General features: G+C 42.4%; 1 long non-coding RNA gene across 1 annotated transcript in view; it reads left to right on the top strand.

The window, feature by feature from the left end:
* Positions 1 to 147: 147 nt before the first annotated feature.
* Positions 148 to 19,951, top strand: part of LOC128139864 (uncharacterized) — a 291,105-nt gene continuing 271,301 nt past the window's right edge. The window contains exon 1 of the long non-coding RNA XR_008234538.1: positions 148 to 300. This is a non-coding gene — a long non-coding RNA (uncharacterized LOC128139864). The remainder of the gene's footprint in view (positions 301 to 19,951) is intronic.

Raw genomic sequence — 19,951 nt, forward strand, 5'->3', positions numbered from 1 at the left:
GGGGCGCGAGGTGGTGGCGCGGTGTCCAGCCCCGCCCCGCCCCGCCCCGTGGGCGCCGGGTCTGGCGGCGGGAGCTGCCGTAGCACGGCCCAGGGGCCGTGCCCGCGCCCCTCGGGCTGAGGGGTGTCGGGTGCCGGGGTGGGCGGGCCACAGGCCTCGCGGTGCTGCCGGCTCTGGAGGTGTTCGAGGCTCGAGTGAACAGCTCCTTCCTCGGCCTGATGCCATCGGCCCTCCTGCGAGCAGGGGTTGGACCGGGTGACCTCCGGGAGTCGCTGCTAACCCAGTTCGACATCTAAAGCTGTGAGTGTGGGGTTGAGTGAAACGGAGGAACACGAGGAAAAATGTAATGGGGGAAGGGGAATTTTTTTTTTCCTGAATTAATTAGTCACCTTCCAAATGGAAAATCAGATAACACTGTAGGCCAAGTTAGTTCCAATTAATTTAGTATATGTTGTACTCTAATAAGAGTGCAGTAAATTTATTGCTGCCTTTCCATTTATGTGTGCAGCAGCCATAAAATTCCCATTACTTTTCTTAATCAGTTTTGCATTTCCTTCTATGAAGCTTTGAATGGAAGCTTAGGTATTTTTGCTGTGTTCCTCCTCTCTGTTCTATGCCGAAATGTGGTGGTCATTTATGTAGCGCTCCAAGTGGCCAGACAAATAGGAAGGGCTCAGATTGCATCCTTTGTGCTTTAGATACACTTAGGTTTAGTTTCTCAAAGTGCTACCTAATCCAAATTTTCAAGAGGTTTTTCAATTGGACCTATTTAAATACTGCCTAGTACTTGTATGGCATGATGTAATATTACTCATTCTCCAGGCAGGAGAACTGGAAGTGTGCGAGTTAAGTTTTGAGTAGTTCAGTGATAAGCAGACTAATCTTCATAGTTTTTAATGATATTTTTTGCTTTTCTTTGTTTTACTGTGTGTTTTTAAAGTTTCTGGACACTTACTTCTGAGGAAACAGAAGGAGAATAATATTCTTAAATCACCAGTGTTCATGGCCATAGGAGGGTTATGGCTCCCAAATACATTCACATTCACATTCACAGATCTAATACCAGTGTGGGCTCTAATATCCATGCCTGGAACCTTGGCCCTTACCCAGTATGCAGGGCCTCCCCTTCTTACCAGCTAGTCTGGCTTGATGTTTTGTGGCAAAACAGATGTGCACACTCATGCACTGTTCTCACAAGCACCCCTTGCTCATGCATCCCTCAAATATTAGATCACCAGCTGGTGATCTAATGTCTGTGCATGGACCCTGTGTCCCTTACCTGATTACTGACCCAGACCTGGAGTCTTTCTAGATATAGGTCTGCTTCCTGGCTAGTTGAGCTTAAGGTTTGCTGGCACAGTGTGTGGATGTGTACACATGCATGCACACACATGTACACACAGTTAAGTTCCCTAGGGGAACACAGTCTGGTCTCTCCAACTGCTGGCACTTAGACTTATGGGCCCTGTGAGCCATAGTCCCTCCTCCAGCTGCTGGTGATTAGACCCCAGCAGCACACACCCCACTCCCAATGGTGCATGATCCCTTCCCCTGTTGCTGGCACCCATATCTCTGTTGTATTCTGGTTGTATTTTCTATTGTTGGCACCCAGGTGTACAGGCCTGTTCTCCAGCTGCTGGCAATTGGACATTGTAGCATTCGCATAGGCTAGAGTGAGATTACAAAGGCAAAGTCAATAATAGGATTTAATAAGAAGATAGGATACACTGTGTTGATCAGGTGTAGGGCTCAGACAAGTGTCCCATGTTTGTTCCTCTGCTATCCATCCTTATCCCTCACTTTCCTTGCCTTTGTCACTTCCCATAAAGATCCCGTAACTTTTACATAACCCTGCAAGTTCTTTCTGTTATTCCATGGTTTTGGTACACTCCCACAAACCCCCTCAAATGTCCCATCATACTCAGGAAAATCTTGATTTCCACCCTGTCCCCTGAGTAGCTCCTTTTAACAGCCTATCAATCAGTGACTGAAGAGTTCTGGTCTTTGTCTACCTTATTGCCTGCTCATTAGCGTTTGTGTGTCTGTTTGCTTTATTGCTAGCTTTGTTGCTTGTTATTTCTATTACACTGAATAGTCCTTAACCAGATAGCTTAATGAAGCAGATGCTCTTGCATTCTACGTACTCTTACAGTGCATAGAAAAAAATACTCTTGTTTGTTTAAGGTCCTGGAATCATGCTGGTTTTTGTATTGGTTCTGGTTTTACCTCTGCTATTGAGTTACTGCTATCACTTGCTTTTTTTACTGCTCATTTTCTCAAGGGAGGAGCTCCAGTTATCTTCAGTGAGTTTTCCTGTAGGATCTAATGAAACCTGAGTATTACATGCTTATCAGACTTGTAATGTTACAGTCCCAGGGGCATGAGTTACTTGCTTGTATAGATTTCTTATGTCTCTGAATGGTGCTAAGAGCTTCAGCTCTCTGCCTAGGGTGGAAACCTTCTGGCAAGGACGGTTGGTGAGCTTGCACTAAAAATAATGTTATCCAGTTGGCTGTGTGCTCAAGGTCCTGTCTTTAGATGACAATGAATAGCAAACACAAATGAGTTTGCAGTGTTACAGCATAACAAATGCCAGCCTACTCTAGAGATAAAGTGTAGTGACATCAGGCCAACCTGTGTACAAGTCTGGTGAAAACATAGTATTTATAATTAAAAAAAAAAAATTATTGAGGTAATGCTGTGTAAAATCAGTAGAATTCTATTCTAGCCCCTAAGTTTCAGAAGCTGGACAAAATGAGAGCAATAGTTTTATTTAGAACAAATGTAGTCTTGCAGTTAAGGGTCTATAATTGGAAATCTCAAGAGATAGTCTGTTCCCTTTGTGTACTGCTGCACATACATGTGAATTTAGGTCTATGAGAGAGTCTTTGACATGATTTTCTGAGAGGTGTCTGATGATTTGCAGTGCAGATGCAGAAGGAAATTAAAACTAATGCTGTCTGCAACCTAAAAATTGCATACACGTTGCACTTTACTTGCACTTTCTGTGCTGACTGCAGGCCCAGGACCAAAGCAAGAGCTCTGGTCAGCAATGAGGTGAGCAGGCAAAGATGCACGCAGGATATTCATTATGGGAATAAGGTTGGGTATTAACTGGGAAACATCCCCAGAGCTGTAATTCTGGGGAGAATGCAAAGCCAGACGAAGAAGAGTCCATCTCTGAGAATGTCGTATTTTGCTATATTGATTGTCCTCTAGCCTTCTGTGAACTCTTGGGTATCTAATTTGTGTTTAGAGAAGCATTGTGGCAACAGTTATTTCTGGGGCTTTTTCAGAGTTAGTGCATAAGTATGGTTATTTACTATTCATAATGCTTTGCTTAGAAAATGTGAGTCATTCAGCTGGAAAAACAAAACAATCACAAGGTTTAAGCTATCAATCATAAACTGTCTTAGCACTCATGCAGGGTGTAATTTATTCAGAAAAATGATTCAACAAACACTTGCAAATAATGAACGTGCTTGGGGGAGTAATTTTTTTCTGAGGTTATTGGGAAACAGGAAATGGTAAAAACTGGTCAGCTGTATATGTTTAGAAACATGTATGTAGAGATAACTTGCATCTGAAAGAACGTAAGACTTGGAGTAAGAGGTCAATATTCAGAATAGATGTCAGCCCACCCAAAGTTGTTTGAAGCACATCATCAGAGAACTAACTTGGGGTGTAAAAAATGGGACTAGTAGGAGGTTGGGACTGAGGTGTATGAGTTGGGCTTTGCTCCTCAGGAATGGAATACCAGCACAAGTTTTGCCAAGGGATATTTGGAAGAGTGTTGAGGAGGGCTTCCCCATTGCAGGATTAGGTTGTTGTCATGCCTTGATTCTGTGGCTGCCACAAGTGAGGTGGTGTAACTAGTGTGCCCATGGGGCAGAATGGGCCACTGGACTCGAAGAAGGCAAGATGAAGGTCATTGGGTGCTGGCTAGGTGTGCAGCCTTATTTCGTTGCTTCCAGCAAAGCCTGCAGCAGTCTTACCTTGCCACCAAATGATATTGTCACATTGATTCACACAAAGTTTCTCCTGCCATCGATTTCGTTGTCTTTCTCATGTCAGGCCCCTGATACACTAACAAGCTGGCCTGCTTACAATATTCAGACATGATTCTGGTGCTAAAAGCATGTGGTAGGGAGCAGGGGAGTAAAATCAGGCAGAATGTTGTGCTTTTTTATCTTTGTTTTGGCTGTGAAAATCGGTGTTCAGTTTACTAAAAGCCATTAAACAGGCATTTCTCTGATCAAACATCTGAGACTTGAAGGAAAGCTGGACTGTTGTCCTGGGGGGAAATGGTTTAGTGATGGCCTAGCGAGAGAATAATGGAAAAGTATCAAACCTATTTTATTTTAAATATATTTGCTTTGGTGAAAAGGCTGTTTTCTCTAATGGTTTAGCTGTTCCTGTTTATGGTTTTAACTGTAGTTGCACGTGTAAGCTGCAAAGTGAGAGGGTCTTGCATGCAGTGTGCGAGTGAACTGTGGTTGAGTTTATACTGAATTTGATGTTCATGAATTCATATTATCTAATACAGGGCTAAACGGCTTCATTTTCACTGCATGCTGCTCATATGCTTGAGAGGCAATTTTACATTCATTTTAACCAAAAAAGTCTCATGGGAGAGAAATATAAGGCTCAAGGACAAAAGAGAAATCAGTAATTGAACAGGGAGACGATTAAAGGAAACAGTGAAGAAAATTACAGCAATAATAAAAGTGGGGAGAGAATGTGGTTGAGGAATGATTGCAGGAGCTGGAACAATGTGGGGGGAGATGGCTGTAAAAAGCTCTTGTAGGAGAGACTGCCCAGCTGTTTCCATGTGCAGGTTTGTGGTGTTGGTAGGGAAGATAGAGAGGATTTACAAAAGATTTAGCTTTCCACTGCTTGTTGTCAGCAAGTGTGCCACAAACTCCTGTCTTGCATGGCTTTTCTGTAGCCCTACAACAATCTGAATTATCTTTGATAGTTCTCTGAATATGTCAGTTTTATGTTCAGCAACACCAAGGCAGATTGAACATTCAGAATTCCTAGGAAAAGAATAGAATATTGTATTGGGTTTGCATGGCAAGATTTTGGTAGCGGGGTGGGTACAGGGGTGGCTTCTGTGAGAAGCTGCTAGAAGCTTCCCCCATGTCCGACAAAGCCAATGCCAGCCAGCCGTGGGATGGACCTGCTGCTGGCCAAGGCCGAGCCCATCAGCAATGGTGGTAGCGCCCCTGTGGTAACATATTTAAAAAGGGAGAAAAAAGTTGCTGCACCACAGAAACGGCAGCCGGAGAGAGGAGTGAGAACATGTGAGAGAAACAACCCTGCAGACCCCAAGGTCAGTGAAGGAGGAGGGGGAGGAGGTGCTCCAGGCGCCGGAGCAGAGATTCCCCTGCAGACCGTGGGGAAGACCACGGTGAGGCAGGCTGTCGCCCTGCAGCCCAGGCAGGTCCATGGTGGAGCAGATATCCACCTGCAGCCTGTGGAGGACCCCACGCCGGAGCAGGGGGATGCCTGAAGGAGGCTGTGACCCCGTGGGAAGCCTGTGCTGGAGCAGGCTCCTGGCAGGACCTGCGGATCTGTGGAGGATGGAGCCCATGCTGGAGCAGGTTTTTCTGGCAGGACTTGTGACCCCACGGTGGACCCATGCTGGAGCAGTTCGTGAAGGACTGCAGCCTGTGGGAAGGACTCAGTTGGAGAAGTTCGTGGAGGACTGTCTCCTGTGGGAGGGATGCCATGCTGGCACAGGGGAAGAGTGTGAGGAGTTCTCCCCCTGAGGAGGAAGGAGCGGCAGAGACAACGTGTGATGAACTGACCGCAACCCCCATTCCCCGTCCCCCTGCGCCGCTGGTGGGGAGGAGGTAGAGAATTCGGGAATGGACTTGAGCCAGGGAAGAAGGGAGGGGTGGGGGGAAGTTGTTTTAAGATTTGGTTTTATTTCTTATTACCCTACTCTGATTGAATTGGTAATAAATTAAATTAATTTTCCCCAAGTCGAGTCTGTTTTGCCTGTGATGGTAATTGGTGAGTGATGTCTCCCCATCCTTATCTCGACCCATGAGCCTTTCTTTATATTTTCTCTCCTCTGTCCAGCTGAGGGGGGGAGTGATAGAACGGCTTTGGTGGGCACCCGGTGTCTAGCCAGGGTCAAGGCACCACAAATGTAAAAGGGAATGTATGTCCAAATCTTTACACAGTTCTGTTCACCATATCTTAAAAAGGATATAATAGGACTTAATAGAAGGTACACAGGCACTCAGGGTATTCAGAAAGATGGCCCAGCTTCAGTGTGAGAGGAAACTAAATGGACTGGAGCTATTTGTCTTGAGAAGAGGCAGTTGAAAAAAATGGTTAAAGGTTTATGAAATTGCAAGTAGTATGGAGAAGATATGTAGAGAATGATTACTCACCATTTCTAACACAGGAATTCAGCAGGTACCCAAAGGAATGATGAGCAGGTTTAAAACTAGAGGAGGGACTCCTTTTTCACTCAGTGTGGAATGAAGGTTAATGGAAACTTTTTTTCCAATGAGTTTTTGTGATGTGTGAAGAAGGTTGTAAAGAGCAGGTCTGTTGTTGGTGATTAAACTTGGTGACCTGGATCTGGTCTTCACCATAAATAGTACACACTTCTCTGGTCATAGAAAGGTGGAAATGACCAAGTGAAGCTCTATTTCTGATACTTGGTTCCTTAGGCATTTTGTGCAAGCCATTGCTGAGGAGAGGATACTGACCTCGGTGAACAGCTGACCTTACACAGTATGGTTCTCTGTATATTCATATATTCTCAGTGTGTTAGTCTGTTCCAGATAATTCTCCTTGACAGGTGAAAATTCTAATGCTGTAGAGCCATGTGCATATAAAGTTGGACAAATAGGTCAAAATAAACAGTGACATATGAGATCCAAGTTGTGTCAAATCGGGAATTATTTCTATCCTTTACTTAAAGTTTTTTAATTGCCATTAGTTTTTTCAAGGGATCTGTCGCAGTTTAAGCCCAGCTGGCAACAAAGCACCATGTCGTGGTTTAACCCCAGCCAGCAACTAAGCACCATGCAGCCGCTCACTCGCTCCCCACCCCCCAGTGGGATGGGGGAGAAAATCGGGAAAAGAAGTAAAACTCGTGGGTTGAGATAAGAATGGTTTAATAGAACAGAAAAGAAGAAACTAATAATGATAATAATAACACTAATAAAATGACAACAGCAATAATAAAAGGATTGGAATGTACAAATGATGCGCAGTGCAATTGCTCACCACCCGCTGACCGACACCCAGTTAACCCCCGAGAGGCGATCCCCCGCCCCCACTCCCCCCAGTTCCTATACTAGATGGGATGTCACATGGTATGGAATACCCCGTTGGCCAGTTTGGGTCAGCTGCCCTGGCTGTGACCTGTGCCAACTTCTTGTGCCCCTCCAGCTTTCTCACTGGCTGGGCATGAGAAGCTGAAAAATCCTTGACTTTAGACTAAACACTACTGAGCAACAACTGAAAACATCAGTGTTATCAACATTCTTCTCATACTGAACTCAAAACATAGCACCATACCAGCTACTAGGAAGACAATTAACTCTATCCCAGCTGAAACCAGGACACACCAAGAGGCTGCTCGCTCATTCCCGCCCCTCCCCGGTAGGATGGGGAGGAGAAAATAGAAAGAAAAGCTCATGGGTCAACACATGGACGGGGAGGGACCACTTACCAATTATGGTCACGGGCAAAAGGCAGACTCAACTTGGGGAAAAAACAAAATCAATTTAATTTACTACCAATCAAATCAAAAGAAGGATAGTGGGAAGTGAAACAAAATCTTAAAACACCTTCCCCCCATTCCTCCGTCCTTCCCAGGCTCAAGTCCACTCCCAATTTCTCTACCTCCTCCCCCCTCAGTGGCACAGGGAGATGGGGAATGGGGGTTGCGGTCAGTTCATTACACGTTGTCCCTGCTGCTCCTTCCTCCTTGGGGAGGACTCCTCACTCTTCCCCTGCTCCAGCATGGGGTCCCTCCCACAGGAGACAGTCCTTCACGAACTTCTCCAATGTGAGTCCTTCCCACAGGCTGCAGTTCTTCACGAGCTGCTCCAGTGTGGGTACTTTCCGTGGGCTGTAGTCCTTCAGGAGCAGACTGCTCCAGTGCGGGCTTTCCCGTGGAGTCCCTTCTCCGGTGCACCTCTTCCCCCTCCTTCTTCACTGACCCCGGTGTCTGCAGAGGTGTTTCTCTCACATTCCACTCCCCTCTCTGCTGCAGGTTCCCCTTCTTAAATCTGTTCTCCCAGAGGTGCTGCCACCATCACTGATGGGCTCAGCCTTGGCCAGAGGCAGGTCCAACTTGGAGCTGGGGAAACTTCTAGCAGCTTCTCACAGGAGCCACCCCTGTAGCCCCTACCCCGCTGCCAAAACCCACCACACAAACCCAAAACAGGATCCAAGAGGCAGCAGTAAATCAGAGGCTGAAAACAGGTTAGCTAGTTCAACTGAGAGCATGCAGCAAAGATGCAGTCTTTTTGTAAGTCTGTTATAAAAAGACCAGGGAAGAGAGGCTTGCCATAATTTCAGCTGGCTACAAAGTGAACTTTCTGTAGTTGAGTAGAACTTCTCGAACTCACAAGCCTTTAGGATGACATAGAAATTAATCATGGCAGTGGAAGCAGGGAAATAAGTACATTAAATGAAAGAAGTTTGGGCTCTGGTAACTATTTTATGTATTTGTTCCTATCATATAGTTTCCTTGGATACTCTAAATGTGATTTAAGTAAAAATTAAATTTGTCATTGGCTACAGGGATGATTTCCCACTAAAGTGCATTAATATTTTGGGGTATTTTCACACACCACTATTTCTATGCCATCCTTGAAAGCAAGAGATAAAACAGCTAAATGTCTTAGGAGAGGTTGGGGCCTGGGGGCTTGGGGCGGCTGAAGGTAGTCACAGGTAGGGTATAAACTGTCTGAAGGAGAATTTAAGTACTGTAAACCTGAGGATGATGGAGGCCTTCAGTAATCCGTATTTGTTTATAGTTGGATAGTGCTATAATGACTGTATTTCTCAGTAAATATTAGTCTTAATGACTTTGAATTGGCAAATTTATTGAGGTTGATAGTAGTGTGCCCATGCAGCACCTCAGTAGCTCTGCAAATGGTAGCTGGGATCAGCATTACATCTACATCCTAAACAATAAAAGCTGAAAGAGTAACTCAGTAGTAGAATATAGTAGTGGGTGCTAATCCATGCTGTGGGCCATGCCACAAGTGCAAAGCTTCTATTTCAGATTATTGCAGTAGATAATATTTTCATAACATGGATCCCAAGCATAACCAAAGCTGGGTGCATATGCTTTTGGTTTTGCATTCGTTGGAGTATAAACACACTTAAAACTTGGTTGGGGGTTTTTTGGGGCATGGGGGGGGAGTGTCAGATCCTGTATGGAATGTTCAAACTGGCTTTTGTGAGACAAGCTGCAAAAAATGCATGACCATAGCTTAAAAGTAATGATACTTTAAAAATGTAATTGTGGTATAATCTCTACTTGTTTTTTGGCCCTGTGGAATGATTCATAATGTTTTCAAGCTTTGCTCTACAGCTGCTGTGGTTTTTCAAAAAAAACCCCAAACAAATCAGGATGCTCATGTCAGAGGTCTCCAGCAGCTGCAGATTTGTGATACACAATTAATCTCGTCAGATTCTGATATTTAGGAATGAGCTAGAATCCTGAATCTGAACTTCTGGTGAAAAAGAGAAAGGAAAGTTTGAGCCAAATTCTCTGGCTCATGTTTCTGATACTTTTTATACTTTTTTTGCTAGTGAAGGCAATAAAAGTTGCCGGATTACTAAGACTGGGGAATAATGATGTCCTGCATATTCTTACAGAAGATGTATGTGACCTTAACTGGCAAAGCATATTTAATTGGAAGAAGTGGAACTAATCTTCCTCTGTTATCAGTAACAGTTCTTGCAACTGCCAATTGCCTGATGAAGTTCAGAAGGATCTCTTGTGCTCAGGACATCCCCTGCATTCTGCAGGGATTTTTTTCTTATTCTAATATATTCTAATGTAGGTTTTACTACATCTTGGTGTAAAAAAAAGTATTACTAGGCACAGAGCAGATCATTCTAAGGTATTTGTTAGCTCATTAAGGCTAAGTGCCCTGTCTGCCACCCCACATAATCTGGAGAATTTACAAATTCATGCCTCAGTGAAGAAATCCAGAATCTCTGGATAAAGTAGGGGAACATTCATTTCCTTTTCATTTTATGGACTTCCATTGGTGTCTGAATAAAGTAAATAATGCACAGATGCTTTTGCCTACTGGAGAATCACAAGTGTATCCCCTACCAAGCAAATGAGTGACAACATTAATGTGTATATGTTTCTGGTTCATTTTAATGGGCCATAATTTCTGTAACAATCATGTTACTTTTGACCAAGACAGAGAATTGCTTTAGTGTATCAGGCTCATTTTGTGTATTCAGCATGTTCTAAGGAGACAAATTAAAGCCAACTGAGACCTGGAAGTCACATAACTGTACCATTGTAACATTGTTTTTCAGCTTCGTAAGCATGGCCTTTAGTGAGGTTGTTCTAATATGGTTACACAGCTTTTGGGTTGTAAGTGGCTTATATTTCTGGTTTTCAAAAATGGAGTTAGATGCTATGTCTGTAAGAGCGGGGAAATAAATTGAAATTAATTTTGCTTATTGCTGCCACCTCATAAAAATTTGGGCCTTGTTAAAGGACAGACAGATGTCACAAACAGCTTTAGAGTTACGGTGCTCAGGTTAAGGTATCACCAGTCAGAGATGATTTAAGACAGGTTATTCATCTCTTGCTCCAGGAGTTCGAGCTTGCCTACAGATTCAGCAGGGCAAGCATCCATCAGTTCACACCGCGGATAGACAGATGATTCTCACAGTGGGAAGGACTACAATTTGCACTTCAGATATTTTTTTCTCTGGTGTGATTGTGAGTTTTAAATGTTTGGTGTATCAGTCTTTTCTGACTCGGTAACGTTCCCTCAGGACAGTTGCATTGGTGATCAGCTTACTTCTGTCATGAACTTGTTTTTTGTCTGCTAAGCTGCTCTGTAACCCATAGCGCATAAACGGTTTTGATGGAGCTCAATGTTCATGTTACAAACTTGTGGTTTAAGCCCAGCTGGCAACAAAGCACCACGCGGTTGCTAGCTCCTTCACTCATCACTCTTCCGCTGCTCCAGTGTGGGGTCTCTGCCACAGGAGACAGTTCTCCATGAACTTCTCCAATGTGAGTCCTTCCCACAGGCTGCAGTTCTTCACAAGCTGCTCCAGCGTGGGTCCCTTCTGCAGGCTGCAGTCCTTGAGGCACAGACTGCTCCAGCGTGGGCTTTCCCACAGAGTCACGGCCATCTTCGGGGGCACCCACCTGCTCCGGCGTGGGCTCCTCCATGGGCTGCAGGTGGGCATCTGCTCCCCCGCACCCCTCCGTTGGCTGGGGGGGGACAGCCTGCTGTCTCACCACGGGCTGCAGGGGCATCCCCTCCTCCGGCGCACCTCCTCCCCTCCTTCTTCACTGCCCTCGGTGTCTGCAGAGGGGTTCCTCTCACATCCCACTCCCCTCTCCACTGCAGGTTCCCCTTCTTAAATCTGTTCTCCCAGAGGCGGTACCACCATCGCTGATGGGCTCGGCCTTGGCCAGCGGTGGGTCCAACCTGGAGCCGGGGAAGCTTCTAGCAGCTTCTTGCAGGAGCCACCCCTGCGGCCCCAGCCCCGCTACCAAAACCCTGCCACACAAACCCAGTAAAAAACTTCAGTATGCTCAGCTATAAACTGACGAGATTAGAGATCCAACTATCCATTTGTTGTGTGGGAGGAGCATTACAGTTTAGGTTTAAGAGCGATTATCACTTCAGCAGAAAGCTGTCTTTATTGGTGCTTCTGCCATACATGCCACTTTAAGATCAGTAAAGGGGCATCTTTCCTCAGCAGTGCCTGTTCTAAACCTTGAAGTAAGATCTTAAAAGAAATTCGCTTGGGGTGTAAATTGGATTTGTCCTGAATTATAGGGGGGTCCTCTCCAATGAGGTTCTCACTGAAGTTTCCTGTCAGGTACTAACCTAGAATACCCGGTTCCAGATACCTCAAAGCTTATGCCGGCTGTGAAAGGTGGACACCGCAAGTAGGATTTGAAGGTGCTTTCTGTTATATTTATCTGCAGTAGCGATTCCGCACCCCCCCGCCGCCGCCGCCGCTCCCGCGTAGCTGCCCGTGAAAGGTGGAGTCGTCCCTTGCCCCGCTCGGAGCATTCGAAAGCGGCCGTCAGCCGCTAGGTGGCGCTGCCGCGTTTGCGTTGAGCGGCCTGGCGGTGCCTGGCGGTGCCTGGCGGGCGGGTGGCGCAGGCTGGGTGAGGGCCTCTTGGCGCTGGTTTTACAAGCGTTCGCTTAATTAGCGGCATCGGGAAGTTGCTGGAGAGAGAGGAAGGGTTCTGCAGTTAACCCCACCTAAAATTCTGAAAATGTAGCCTTTTTTGCGGGGTTTCTATTGGCGGGTATACTTACCAAGTGGGTCTCGTTTTGAGTGCCTTAAAACACCTTGAGCACTACTCCTGTTAGAGATTGCGGAGTACTGTGAGCTTCAGCAAGGGTACTGCTGCTTAGTATCCCCCAAAATAACAGGCAAAGCCTTTCTGGTTCAGAGCCCACTCTTTGAGAAGTCTTGCCTTAATCTCTCAAGACTTTCATTGCTCAGCTGTGAAAAATGCTGGTAGTAATGCACCCCTTCTTTACTGAACCACAACTTGCTTGTGGAGTGATATTCAGATATTTCAATAATAAAGCTATTTAAATCTCTAGGTAAACACCACAAAGAAAGCAAACGCGGGGCAAAATTGACTTCAATACAGTAAATAATGCGTAGCATCATTGTGCATGATGTGCCTGACCAAGTTGTGGAATGATAGCTGCTTTCTTCATAATGAAGACAAGTGTCATTCAGAGACTTAGACATTTCAATCTTTAAACATGTTTGGAGTGTCTTTATTTCACTTCTGGGACTGGGGAGTATTTGTATCAAAGACAAGAGGAACAGTTTATGCTTTTGTGGTTCTACACTTTTTCTTTACTTTGACTTTTATTTTTTTAATCCAGATGGGACCAGCTTCCTTTGCTAACTTTGTTTTCACTTTTGAATTCTGAGCAACTTATGTCTCAAAACAATTTTATTTTGAAAAAGCGTGCTTTTCTGACTTGGGACTGAAAAACAGATGAATATGTAGTTTTTATATAACACATTCCAGACTAACTGTTGCTAAGGCTTGCTGTCTAATTTAAAACTGGTCTTTCATGATTGCTGGAGATGTAGCTGCAGCTTGATGTTACGAGTTCATCCAATTTGAGTTTTGTAATGATTAGTGTTCATTTTTATCTCATTTTTTATCTCTTTGTTCCTAGTTGTTTATTTCCTGCTGAAGTGAACCAGCATATTGTGAAGGCAGAAATGGATCAGCATCTAATGTATACTGTACCTGCTGAAGAAAACTGGCTAGGTTTTTTTTTCTTTAAAAGAATCTATCTACACTGAAAGGCCTGCATGTGCTGCTCTTTTGCACATGAAAAACATAGTATGGAGCTTCAAATTAAGTGAACTGTATGAACACTTGTTGGCTATTTTTTTCCATACAGCTCTAGTATGTGTTCAGTTCACATGTTGCAAAGAACTGATTCTACACCTAGCAACCTAGCACCACCTGTTGCAGCAGTGTCTGATTTCAGCTTGCGTGTCATACTTGCAGTGGAATTTTGGATTACTGAGATTTTGCTGATAGGTGTTTTAGAGGAAAGACTGAGGATGGGAAGAAAGCACCATATAATTTAGGTGATCAGTTCCCCCTTTCATGGGGAAGGATTCCTTCAGAGTTTCTTGCACCAGTAAGTGGATGGATGAGCAATGAAAGGTACAACTGATTAGCATGTGTAACTATATAATTCTTTACTACTTCAGCATGCAAAAATGTTGGATTCTAAACTGTACAAACAGGGAGAGAATAATACAACAAAACGTTACAGTTTTATAGAGACTTTATACATAATGTACATCATGCAGATATTTGTGGACTGTTGCATATGTGGATGTTTTATGTTATTTTTTATTCTTTCTCTAAAGAGAAAGAGAAGGTTAGCAAAAGATACTGTGACTGTAAAGAGAATAAATAAAATCTGATCTCAAGATAGTACTGTTATTTTATATGTATTTTCTAGGGTATTTTATTTTGTGGAACAGTAAGGTAGAGATGCTGATATCTTCTCTTATATTACATGTCTCAGGAGGCGGAGCAGGTCAAAGATGGGAGTTTCTTTGGGCATGAGTATTATGATAATACATTTTTTAAAAAGCGAAATGGGATTGGAAACAGCCCTAAATATTTAGGACTGTATAATTAAATGACTGCAACTGCTGCTTTACAAACATGTCCTACACTTTTCTGGATCTAGTGGACTAGAGCCACTTGAGTTTGTTTTCTCTACCATGCTGAGAGTTAGTGACTGAAAAATGGTGTAGTCTGCTGTTTCCCTGCTTTAAACTCAAACTTCCCCAAGGTTTGTGGAGAAACAACTCAGCTCCAGGATTTGTTTTTTAGTTAGTATGAAGTTAATGAGCTGAGCCTTGACTTCATGCTTGAACTGAGAGTGGCTTTTGTTCTATGGTCTGACTAGCTAACCTGTATGTATAACAGCTATATTTCAAGGCCCAGTATAATGAGTTAATGGGTAGCCTCTTTAGATCAGAAGCCTCTAGCCTTCCTTTCAGTCTGACTTGCAGACCAAGAAGCTATTAGCTTCATAATCAGACACTGGTCAAACTATTGAACGGATGCCCATTTCTTCCTAAAGTCTTCCTGATGAGTAGAATGCCATTACTACTTACAAGTAGCTTAAAGCAAGGGCAGAGCTGCATGTGTAGCAGGACCATTGCGTTAAGTGGTACACAATTAGGGTGTCATAAACCTACTACTCCTACCTAGTTTATATAATTCACAGGAAATGGCAAAATTACCTGTTTGTTCCATTCTTCTCTTGTGGATGTACATATGTAGATACATAAAAACCCAACAGATACTTAGTCCAAGATTAGCAACAGTGGTAGTTAGAATAAGGTATTTGGCCACACAGGTTCCTATGATATCCATGGTCTAGTCATATAGCCCACAATTTCCAAAAGTAGGCTCCTATAATTCTTAGCCTAGTCCATGGATAGGTTCCTAAAAAATTGTCTTGACATTCAAAGATCTTGAGTACTTTCAGTTCTCAATGTGAATATAGTCATCTGACTATAGGACACCTAATTTGAAAATGTCAGTCAATCTCCCCATCTGTAAAATAGAAATATTAATTAGATTAATATGAATACATTTGAAAGAGACTTGTGATCCTTGAGTAATCTCATAGAAATATAATTATTATAAAACCTCTCATGCATTAAAAATCTCTTTATAGCTTTAGAAAAGCAGGTGTTGCTGTCAAACATTTTTTTTCCCCTCATGCTGATGTCTTTATTTGTACTTTTGGCTAAGAAAAAAAGAAATAACAGACATCTGACTTTATAAAATAGAATATTGTTTATGTGAATTACAAGTAACAGACTCATTTCTGTTAGGGCTGCTAAAAATCTTAGTTTGAGAATAAACTAGTGAGACAGAGTTTCCAGGACAGAAAGCATCAAGTTAGAAAGCACTGTGACAATTAGCGTTGTGCCAATGAAAGCATGTGCCTTGGAGGTTTAGTAATGGGATATAGTACCTTTTAATTAGAGGTCACTGGTTTGAATCAAGATCAGGATAATTTAGTCATTTGGTATAATTTGGTTTAGAGACCTATGCGAAATGAGTCTTAGGTCAGCCTAACTATTTGTAATTATCTACAACCACAGTTTTGTTGTTTTCCTTAACTGTGTATATATAGCCAACAATAATTTTCTTAACTTCCCTGAACAGACGATAAAATGTTAATATGAAAAAACATCTTTCTAGCTGATAGCAGGGTAGAGGAGGACTGAACATTTAATGGAAATTGATAGCCTTCTCATTCAGATAGCTGGTATCATTAATACAGGATTAATGCAGGGGGTTTCATCCTGCAAGAACTTAATTATTTTGATCTTCTAAAGCAAACTTTGAACTCTGTGAACTCTTATGCCATGTGAATAGTCTTCTGGAAATGCATGGCATCACTTGTACGCCAAAACAAAGTGTGGTGAATGCTTTACTGGGTCAGATTTTATGAGAAGCAGCCCATTATGAGGAAAATCTTTATTAGATCAGAAGCAAGTACAGAGTACAGTGCGCTCTGATTTTTTTTTTCCCCCTGTTCAGAGGATCCATGGTGTCTGATGACTGATAACCTTCTAGTTCTGACATAGCACATTCCTTCTTGAACTCTTCTAGATGTCGTCTTTTAATCTTCTACTACTTGATGTCTTGTCTATTCTCCAGTGCCAAATTGCAGCAAACCTTTCTTTTCTGTTTCCGCATCTACGATTTGAACAATGTTTAGACCTTGTTTTCTACTTTGTATCTTTAGTTTTATGTGTCTTACAGAAAGCAGAGAAGTATGGCATTATGAAGCAGTCTGATTTGCACAGGATACCCAGTTTTATTAAGGAACATTTTATCTAACACTGGTTTTTACTATATGCAGAATTGTATTATCCCAGAGAATCACAATCTTGATGGAAAAGGGATGTGTTTCCATTGGGACTCATTCTAGGAAAAAAAACCCCCAAATTCTAGTGCGCTCAGTGATTTGCATGATTTTTTGAATCAAGTCGGAAACGTGGCTTGCACGTTACTGGTTTTGAATGTATGCATTTAGCACTCTAGTGGCTTATGTATGTGCTGTGCCCTGTACTGGGTCTGAATTTAAGGATGCTTACTGGAATCATGACTTAGTGTTACTTAACTTCTGGATTCAGTAGGTCTGATCTAGAAGTACAGCTAAACAGAATCTGTTTTTTGTGCTACTTCTCCAGTCCAGATGAGAACATTTAGAAGCTTTTCATTATTATTTTCAGGTCAGCTTTGTGTGGTTCTTTGAGTCACTCCCTATTAGCAGTTTTCCATCAGATCATATCATATCACAGATAAGTTATTTTTCTGTAATATAAAATGTAATAATACATAATAGATTCTTTTAACATGAACTGACAAGTTAAGGAGGACACATGAACTAGCAACATGTTGGCATGTATGAGTGCTTTGTGACATGATTGCAAAATGTAATTGCACGGACAGGTTTCTTCTCCCTTTCTGCATTTTTCCTGCACCTACAATATGGGACACTGGTCCTCTTCTCTGCGCCAAAATAAGCAACCATCCCCATTTTTCCACAGAATGGGATGCAGAAAGTGATTTTTTTTTTTTAATTGTCAGATGAGAGAATTACAAGCACAAGAATGTCAGATGGAGCACTTTTCAAGAATCTCTTTGTAGTTTTTTCAATATTCTGCAGAATTGCAACATTCATCTTACTGAAAAGAATGTCCAAAGCCCTTTGTATCACCTATGCATTGCTTCTCCTTTTACTTGTCAATCCAACAGAAAAGTGCCTTGAGTCATGCCAACACCAGTAGTATGAACTCGCTTATTTGAATTAATGAAGGCCAAGGTATGTCCACTGCCTAGTATAGAGCTACCAAACTAGCTGACTCCAGTACTGTGGTTGTTCCAGTGCAGCAGCATGGAGCCTAATGTGGGTAAATTTCTGCTGCTTCCTGACAGATTAAGCTAGTCTTTGCTGAGCTCCAGGTGCATGTGGTAGTTTACCACAGATAGCAGTGTTAAAGCCAACATGAATTATTTTGTTCAACACTTTGAAAACACGTAACTGCCTACTCTTTTTAATAACCACTCTAGTAAAAAATGCTAGGTTCTAGCTGATCTGCAGGCTTGGAACAAGAGTCTTAGCAAATTTATTTTCAGTTTCTGTCAGTTTTCTATTGTTTCACATGATTCTCCTCTCCCTACTTAGGCAAGTGTGCCTTTGGGAAACAAACAAGTCTACAGAGTAAATTTGCTTCCAGAAATTTAGCAGCCTGCTTCTGGAAAAGGCAATTGTGTTGGTTCAGTGTGAGTCTCTGAGGTTGCAGAGAAAAATGCCAAGCTCTTTCATGACCCATTGGCTTCATTCAGAATCGATGAACCTGACCTCATGTGACTGGGAACTGGAAAAAAAATCTTAGTATTTCTCCATTTCTTTTCCATCAGTTTCGTAAAATCCCAGGGCATAACCCCCAATGGTTTTATTTTTTGAAACATAAGTACTTCAACAGCTGAGCTTAATATGAATAAACAGTATGCATGTGAACTACAGTGAATGTACATCAAATTACCTGCCTCATACATGATGTCACCATGCCATAATCCTGGGAGCTGTATAAGGTCTTAAATCAAATTACATTTAGAAAAGTAGCTATATGATTCTCTTGCACTTACACCTGCCTTCTGAAAAGGTAAATCTCAGATTTAGAGAAGAAATGTTTTATGTGTATTCTGGTTAAGCTTTTCTGAGATGCTATCTCAGGAAACAAGAAATTGAATTTCAAAGGGTAGAGGAAAGCGACGAAGCAGATATGACAAAAAGGACTAATTCTACCTGTCTTATCTCTCAGACAGTCTACTAAATTCCTTTTCTCCCTGTGTGCTTTAGAGGAAAGCTGGAGAAATGAGTAAAAAATTGTTGACTAACCGTACAGTAAAATCCTTTGGTGACATGTTCTTCACATCAGTTGTGAAGTGTACAGAAAGAGCAGGGGTTTTTATGCTAAGGTTTGGGGAGAGATAACTCCAGGCCTGTAGATGCCAAGACGGAGCTTTCAGAAGTTTGCAGTTCTGCATAAAGGAGTTTGGCTTATGCTGCTAAGCAGAAGCAGTAGAAGCACCACCAGCTGACTTGTCTGAGCACTTACAGTGCTATCATTGTGAACTCTGAATACTGAAGCCAGGACTTGAACTGATGTGGACTAGAAGGAAATACTTGTCTGCATAATTACAAACAGCAAATATCTATAAAAATGGCATGGTCTTTGTGGACAGTTTGAATAGTGAAAGAGCTACATTTGGAGACTAAATTGTTTATTGTGAGTTGCTTTCCCAGCTCCTCTAGTAAGTGATCTCATATATCAGTGTTCAGTGCTTTCTCAAATAAAACAAAACAGTCTGGCACTTTGCCACTGCCTCACTTCCATTCACATGCTATTAAGTTTACCACCAGCATGCATGTTTCTCTCCTTGGAAAATATATGGATGGGCAGTACTTGACATTCTTTCTCTTTCCCTTTCCTTCTCTTAGTTTGAGTAAAGCTGCCCACACACCACAGTGATCATACAACTTTTTAGTATAATTGAAAAATGTCAGTTGCAGCCTTTCTTTGAAGAGTGGTATCAAGAAAATTACTTTTTCTACCCTCTTTTTTTTTTCTTTTTTTCTTTAGTAATCCCAGTCATGGTAGGAGTTTATTTTTTTTCTTGTTTTTTGTCTGATAAGGAAATTTCACAAGCTAATCATGAGACTGTGGGTAAGAATGTTTAAAGTAGCTTCTAATTTCTGAAAATATAAGTGTGACATTGCTGAGGTCTCCTGAAGCAATCACTATGCACTACCATTGTCAAACCATGGGCTTATTGTGGTTTTGCAAAGACGAACAGTTGAACAGTCAGAAGACAAGGGCTGTTCAGATTGTGATCATAGACCAAATAGACCCATAGTGCTCATGGGCTGGAGGGGAGTAAGGATTTATGTAGATAGCAATGACTAGATGGACGCTTACACTTCTAAATTTGAACAGGTGATTACAAATATGTAAAACCTGCATCAATTATTCAACTAATCTGCTCAGTCTAGTCATCAGCAGATGTCTGAGTGGTTTGGGCAGATAGGGCTCATACTAGGTTGAAGCAGGTCATTATGTGTGTCCATTATGTGTAATA

Source organism: Harpia harpyja, chromosome 3 (assembly GCF_026419915.1).
Source record: "Harpia harpyja isolate bHarHar1 chromosome 3, bHarHar1 primary haplotype, whole genome shotgun sequence".
Classification (NCBI taxonomy): domain Eukaryota; kingdom Metazoa; phylum Chordata; class Aves; order Accipitriformes; family Accipitridae; genus Harpia; species Harpia harpyja.